At 36.3% G+C, this 8,462-nt stretch overlaps 1 protein-coding gene across 1 annotated transcript in view; it reads left to right on the top strand.

The window, feature by feature from the left end:
- LOC128667036 (H-2 class I histocompatibility antigen, Q9 alpha chain) overlaps positions 1–8,462 on the top strand; it is a 215,021-nt gene that overhangs the window by 42,312 nt on the left and 164,247 nt on the right. The window lies entirely within an intron of this gene.

The following is an 8,462-nucleotide window of genomic DNA, read 5'->3' as shown; positions in this document are numbered from 1 at the left end:
TAAAATGCTGCAATTACAGCTCAGGATATCACTGCTGGGGCACAACACTGAATTCAGCAAGTATAGAGCGTCTAGAGGGCGGGACTCATAACTCTGTCATCTGATTGGTTAGAATCTGCTGTCACTCTGCTGCATGTCCCTCTCTGTCATATGGTTTATTATAGGATAGAAGGTCTGAGCCTCCCTCACTGCTAGAATAAAATGCTGCAATTACAGCTCAGGATATCACTGCTGGGGCACAACACTCAGCAAGTATAGAGCATCTAGAGGGCGGGACTCATAACTCTGTCATCTGATTGGTTAGAATCTGCTGTCACTCTGCTGCATGTCCCTCTCTGCATTGTGTTTAGGGAGCTGTAGTCCTGTTTTGTTATAAAGATAAAGTTATTAGACCCAGAAAAACTACAAGTCCCAGAGATCAATAGGAGACCTGACAGGATGCTGAGGTGAACCAATCAGATGCCAAACAAAAGTCACATGACACAGCTCTTGCCTCACAGGAAATGTTCAGCCTCAGATCTGCATGAGGTGTTTTATGCTACTGACAGTGAGTTAACCCCTTACCTACTGATCTGTACTAATAATGTATTTATATGTTACTGACTCACAGTTAACCCCTTGTTGTGTGTGTAATTAGTAAGGGTTAATAAAAAGCAGCTAGGGGAGGCTGAGGTTAGGACCACACACTGATGGGGCCTTGGGGAGACATTGTTTTATCATCTCTTGGCCATTACCTGTAACTTAGAGATAATAGAGACCAGCAGCACTTCTAATAAATTACTTATGTTTATTTCACATCCAAAACCACAAAGACAAACAATGTTTTGTTCCTTATATGACATCTTAACTACAGCACAGGTGACATAATCAGCTGATCAGTAACCATGGTTACTAACATACAAATCACTTATTCATAGACATATGGCCTGTAACTTCCTCTTTACAGAACATATTAGGAATACAAGTAGCCCTCAGTTTACGCCGGGGTTAGGTTCCAGAAGGAATGGTTGTAAATTGAAACCGTTGTAAATTGAAACCCAGTTTATAATGTAAGTCAATGGGAAGTGAGGGAAATAGGTTCCAGGCCCCTCTCAAAATTGTCATAAGTAACACCTAATACATTATTTTTAAAGCTTTGACATGAAGACTTTAAATGCTAAACAGCATTATAAACCGAATAAAATAATCACACAACACAGAATATATAATTAAACTAAGTTAAATTAACAAAAACATTTGCTAAACAGCATTATAAACCTAATAAAATAATCACACAACACAGACTTTACTTGCATTTTTCTGCAAACAGTTCTTTCTATGCATTCCAATCTGGACTGATTTATAGACCGGAAGATCTTGTTCCTTTGAAATCTGCTCGATAGCTCAGGTCTGGTTAAACTGATTAATTTCAGCTTGCTTGGCTTTGCTGCAACACAAGCGGACAGCTCCACCTACTGGCTATTTTAATAAATGCACTGCTTCTCAATGCTTTTCAATAGCAGTCACATGACTTGAAAAATTGAACCGTTGTAAAACGAGGGCCACCTGTATTATCTTCCTAATATATAATTAGGTGTATTAGTGCCATCTAGTGTTTAGAAATAAAGTTACAACAAAGATATAACAGGAAACACAGAATTGACTGTGTTAGTGAATAAAAACTTGCACATCAGTTAAGATTTGTACTTAAATGAATGTACCTTATTACAATCAGTGCTCATCTAAGAGATTGTGATCAGTCTATTACCTTATTTACTGAAATCATAGTGAGCTCTATTAATCTTTGTGAATAAATAATTACACTTTAGTTAAGGTTTTTACATAAATAAATGCACCTCATTACAATTAGTGCTCATCTAAGGAGAGTGAACCAGTCTATTTCATTGTTCATAACCATTAATATTACATAGTGAGCTCTCTAAAGATTAGTGAATACAGAGTTACACGTTGGTTAAGTGTTTTACATAAATAAATTGCACTCAGTGCTTATCTAAGGAAAGGGGACCATGTGTTTGTTTTGTGATTTTTCATTTTAACTGTAACACATTGTGGCTGCACTAAGGTTGCACCTCGGTCAGGTTTTCCTAGACACTTATGGACACAGGCTGCAGGGAGAAACATGAATAGTGCTGGCCAGGATCACTATTTGTGTGCTGTCCAGGGGTGCAATTCTTGTTCCCCTCTGCACATCTTACAGCTCGTGTAACTCATAAGTGTCCAGGAAAACACATGGCCGAGGTGACAACCCCTAGGCTGCACCTTTGTGTACTGATTACAAACCAGGGCTTTTATTTTAGACTTGTGTTCACTGATTCTGTCCCGTATTCTACAGGTTGACTCCTCTATATAAATTATACCACATGGGCATTTAATAAGATTGACCACAAAGTCAGTATTGCAGCTAAAAATAGAAATGTTAACATTTTTACCTGTTTTTGGGTAATAGAAATGTGGACCTTTAATCATATTGTTACCATGGCAACAACACAAACATGTATAACAGACACGTTTAGGTAAAGCTAATAATGTTTGTTGTCCTTTATCACCTGATCCAATGTCAGCTCTAATTAGATGATCCCGTAAATTACCTGCTTGCTTATAGGCTGGCATAGGTGGGCACTGAAACTCCTTAACGTCAGGGTTACAATCCCTTAATATACCCCAATGTTTCCTAATTATCTTAGCGATTTGATGACTATTATCATTATATTCAGAGACAAAGACAGCTCAGTTGCCCGTTTTTTTTTGCCCTGTTTATATTATAAAACAGTGCTTCTTAAAGTGAAAGTAAATTGTGTACCTTTTCAACACACTACTGCATTGTCTATATGTCTAACAACAAAACCGCTATATTTTTTTAAATAAAATTATTGATTTAGTTATTTATTTGATTACTTTATCGTTGTTCCGTTCTGCTCCTGACTCCTCCCATCTTCTACTTCCTATAATTTTGACTGTTTACGTATAGAGCGGTCCCACCCGCTCCATACGTATCAGAGATGCGCGTTCCCAAGGACCCTTACTATTGCGAATGCGCGATTCAAACACTATAACCGCATTGTGCATGCGATTGTCACTCTGCCCGGTCTCAAGAGCGCATGCGTCTACCTCTACAATTGTGAAAATAAGAACAAGCCAATGTTAGTATAAAATAAAATAAAATCGTTGGTTTAGGCTTTCACACGGACCGAGGCACTTGCATTGCAATACGTCTGCAGATGACGTATATGATCACTCAGGCAAAAATGTTATGCGCATGCGCGAATCGGCCACGCACATTCAAGCCTAAACAAAAGATAGTATGTGTAACGCATGCGCAGATGCAAGAATAAGGCGATGACGTTGCTGCACGGCCACGTATCGGCCAGAATTTCAATTGCCCACATAAAAACGTGATCAGGAAGAAAATAATCAGAGAAAAAAACGGGTTGTTTTTAGCGACAGAAAAATTACTAGTTTATTACAGGTAAAACTTGATTTTAACACAAGGAACAACAATTTCATGAATGAAAGTCCTATTGATTTTAAAGCTAAAATTAAATTACGGTTAGCAGCAAAGTAAAGTTTACTTTCACTTTAATTCCATTCCTCAGGGCACACTAACAAGCCATATTTTCATGATATCAAAACTAGAGCAGATCAGTAACCATGGTTATTATCCTGTCCTCCCCAAGGTAATCCTGAAAATCCAGCCTGTTAGTGTGCCCTGAGGACTGAAATTGAGAAACACTGTAAAACTCAGTATGTTCTTGTATTAAAGACAGTGGGAATCCCCTATTCCTACAAAGTGCCCCATTTCTTGCAATCCCTCTGCAGCCAATATTTATTCAGATTCTATTTAGATGAACTCATAGCATTTAACTATGTGATGGGTGAGCACTATTATATTGCAATAGGCTATTACAGTCTAGTTATTCTCTGATCTACATGTCATTTATCACCTGTTTTCTTTTTTTTCCAGGCTTTATTTAAAAAATAACAACACAAAATGAAAATACAATTCACTGGGAATTTTGAACAATACAACACAATAACAGAATAATAAAGTTACATAATAATAACATAACATTTGTCCAGCGACGTTTATCAAACATCATAATGTAGTTTTCACCTACATCTTATTCATGTCATGTAATAAACTGATAGTAGCACAACACGCTACTGCATCATCTACGTATATTTATTTACCTCTTCTTGTTAATGCCAAAGGGCTTCACCTCTTACTGACTAAGTGTTTATCAGGGTCAGTCAGAATATGGTGCGCTAGATAAGATTCCCATAGAGATTGGAAATAAGAAATGTGTCCATGGTCTGGTGTTTACAGTAATGAAATCTAATTTAATAAACTTAATTACTATTTACATCTTCACATGCTCACCTCTGGGGTCTCTTTACACTTCCAGTTTTCAGCAATTAAATATCTGGCGCTATTTACCATAATATGAAAGAGTTTCTGTGCAGGGGTCGAGGGCAGTTTTGGATCTTTGTTAAGAAGTCAAATCAATGGGCCAAGAGGGCAGTTTATATGTAATATCGTCTCTGTTTGCATTATAATACTTATCCAGAACTAGGAAATCTGTGGCACTGCCACCACTTGTGGCCTATACTGCTATTGACATGACCACATATTACTCTTGAGAATAAACCTTTTTAGAAGATTAATACCATTGGTTTAATAATTTGAAGTTAATTTCCAGCATAACCGAAGATAGTGAAGATGACACAGGGCTAGATTACAAGTGGAGCGGTAACCACCGCTTGTGCTAGAGTGATAATTGCGCTAGCGGTAAACCCTTTGCGCGAGTCAGGTTGCGCTGATATTACAAGTTGGGAGTTAAAAGTTTTTGATCTAGTGCAAACCCGAAAAGGGTTACCACTAGCGCAATTATAAAAAAAAGTAAAAAAAAAAACCACTATTAACCCCTAAACCGTCATCCCCCCACATCACAAACACTAAACTACACTATTTACTCCTAAACCTCCATCCTCCCACATAGCAAACTACCTAAATAAACAATTAACCCCTAAACCACCATCCCCCACATCGCAAAGTCATAAACTAACATTTAAACCCCCTAACCTAACACCCCCTAACTTAACCCAAATCAAAATACCTAAAAATTACAAAATAATTCATAACTACCTTCAAAAAAATAAAAAACTTACCTGTAAAAATAAATAAAACCTAATCTTACCTTTAAAACAAAAAAAACATAACAACCTAAAATTACAGAAAATAAAAAAAATCTAAAATTACAGAAAATAAAAAGTAATTATCCAAAAAAATAAAATAATCCTATTCTAATACCCATTAAAAAACACTAAAAAAAAACAAAACCCTATTCTAATAAAATAAACTACCACTAGCCCTTAAAAGGGCCTTTTGCATTGAACTAAAGCGATCAGCTCTTTTAAGAAAAGAAAACACTAACCCCCGAGCCCCCCAAAATAAAAAAATCTAACTAAAAAAACTTCAGCTCTTTTTCTGCCCAAATTAAAAAACTAAATCTAATTTATAAAAAATAACAAACACTAACCCCATAAAAGTACTCACCGATGATGATGGCGACACTCCATCTTCTTCATCCAAGCTGCGGTCCATCTTCATCCAGGCGGCTGTACATCTTCTTCCAGGCGGCGGTGGTCCTCATCTTGCGATCTACAACACAGTGGTCCTTTTCATATAGTCTCCAGCCACAAACTGAATAGTGAATGCAAGGTACCCCTTTTAACCTTGCATACCTATTGGCTGATTTGAAACTTCAAATTCAAACCAGCCAATAGAATGAAAGTTTTCTTAGTAGCAACCTAGAGGCACACTGTGACGCATCTAGCGAGTTAAAACGATCCCTAATCAAATATACATTATGATTTTATGAGCCCCACAACAATGGGATATCAGTGGGCTTAACAAATACCTCTCGCTTGATGTACACTCACAATTATTGTCAAAAAGGTCAGGGCATACTCAAGCTCATAGGAGTAAACAATTATTAACACAATTAAAGTTTACTTATCTGATATATGATTTCCTAATAAAGTTTATTTATTATGGCATTATAATATTTAGTAAGTGGTCTATTAAGAAAGCCACACAATATTAAACCTTTTTATTGCGTCACCATTGACGCTATTCCGGATACTATGTCGGTTGTTACATTGAGTGCTGGACGCCGCCTACATTCAAAACTGTTGTAAACAGAAACTTAAAATACTTCATGACGTCCTCATTTACTTTAATGGTTTTCATATACTTTATGTCAATCATTTTGGTCCATACAGTGATCACTGATCATTTTTTGGATTCATATAGCAGTCCATGTTTCGGTACCGCATTCTTTGTGAATATTTCTCTTCAGTTTATTAGATTGACACAATATACTATTTGCTAAAAACCTATTTGAGAAGTCACATTCTTACATCACTCGCTATGGACGCTATTTGTACTGCTGTGTTAATTGGTACATTACGTGTAGTTCTACATCCATGTTTTTAGCATAGCATACTGGAATGTTGTCTTCTTAAATTCTGTGTATAATATTCTTGCTATTACATCTGTTTAGATTTTTTAACTTTGCATATATTTCAAAAATTCTTTTAAAAAAAATGTATTTTTTTTTTATATATAGGTGTAAACCACTAGAGGTCACTATGCTGTGATTTTTTTGTCTTACAAATGGTTAAGTAAAAAAGGTGTGGTTTTACCTGGTTGTAGGTATTTAAGGTGATTAAGTGAGATGAACAAGTTATGAACATGACTAAGGGTGTATAGTCTGAAACGTTGTTCTGTTTTCCTGGCTCCCACTATGTGGAAATAAAGATAACTTCTGATTAAGGATATTGTGGTGCGACTGCTACTTTTGTGCTATTTTATACTGGAATGTTAGAGATTGGTTCATGACATCATCTCTCATTCATTCATGCATTATACTATAATTTTAAGATCAGCCCTCAGTGTTTTATAAGAATGAACATTTAACCCACTAGGGTACAAGGAGTTCAATCAGACAAGATCCACCTGCTTTCTGCTTGTAATAGTGTTTTCTCAATATTACCACCCCATATACCCAGGTGAATTCTTTCCAAAATGAAACACGTCAGGTCTGGTTTACTCTTGTGTTAGTCTAGAAAATGTCTTGCCACTGACGTCAATTTCTTTCCTTTTTTAAGATCTTTCCTAATGTTACAGATGTGTTCTTTCAATCTGATCCTCACCTCCCTCATCGACATACCCACATATCTCAAACCACAAGAGCATTGTAAGCAATAAATAATATTTTTGGATCAACATTTATGGATTCCCTGTTTTTGTTTGATGCCTTCTGGAAATATTTTGATTGTTTTGACATTATGCATATATGTGCAGAAAGAACAGGATCCACACATATAAGTGCCCCTATCTGTACATTTATACGTAGATGATACCTGTACAAAATGACTATGTACCAGTTTATCCCTAAGTGTAGGGGCCCTTCTCCAGCTTGTTTGAATCTTTCCACCTAATGTTTCTGCAAAATTAGTGTCTGTATTCAACACCAGTCTATGCTCTTTTTTCTCTTTGATTTTAGGAATGAGTAGATAGTCTCTTGGAGTCCTAGGTGCTCTATAATAAGCTTTCTTCACTCATTTTCTGGGATATCTTCTATCCCTAAAGCGTAACATCAGGTCCTTAGCTTGTTTGGTGGCTTGATGATGACTACTTTCAAACCTTAGTAAGGAATTGGTGGTTTCCTTTCTGTATAGGTCAGTAATAATCTTACCGTCTACACCTCGTCTGGGTCTAAAAATTCAATTTCTTTATGGTCCATTTTTCATAGTTAGTTTTAGATTTAAATAATTGGTATTGAGTATTCTAATGAATTCCCCCAGTAAAGAAGTATCTCCCTTCCATAGGATAAACACATCATCAATATAGCGAAGCCGCATTAATACATGATTGGTTTATTTGGAGAGAGTGTCATTAAATACTCACGTTCCCACCAGCCCAGATATATATTAGCAAAGGTGGGGACACAGGCAGTGCCCATGGCTGTTCCCCTGACTTGCAAATAAAATGTATAATCGAATACAAAATAGTTGTAAGTTAACCCCTTAAGGACCAGACCATTTTTCAATTTCTTACCCTTAAGGACCAGGGCTATTTTTACATTTTTCAGTGTTTGTGTTTAGCTGTACTTTTCCTCTTACTCATTTACTGTAACCACACATATTATATACAGTTTTTCTCGCCATTAAATGGACTTTCTAAAGATACCATTATTTTTATCATATCTTATAATTTACTATAATTTTTTTTTATAAAATATGATGAAAAAAATTGTAAAAAACGCACTTTCTAACTTTGACCCCCAAAATCTGTTACACATCTACAACCACCAATAAACACCCATGCTGGGGGGGGGGGTCTGAACTGCAATCAGGAGCGGTCACACCTTTTAGAGCTCCAGCGGATTCTCATTTGA

This window comes from Bombina bombina, chromosome 7 (assembly GCF_027579735.1).
Source record: "Bombina bombina isolate aBomBom1 chromosome 7, aBomBom1.pri, whole genome shotgun sequence".
NCBI classification, from domain to species: domain Eukaryota; kingdom Metazoa; phylum Chordata; class Amphibia; order Anura; family Bombinatoridae; genus Bombina; species Bombina bombina.
Note: the sequence above shows the minus strand (reverse complement) of the source record. Positions and strands in the feature narration are given on the sequence as shown.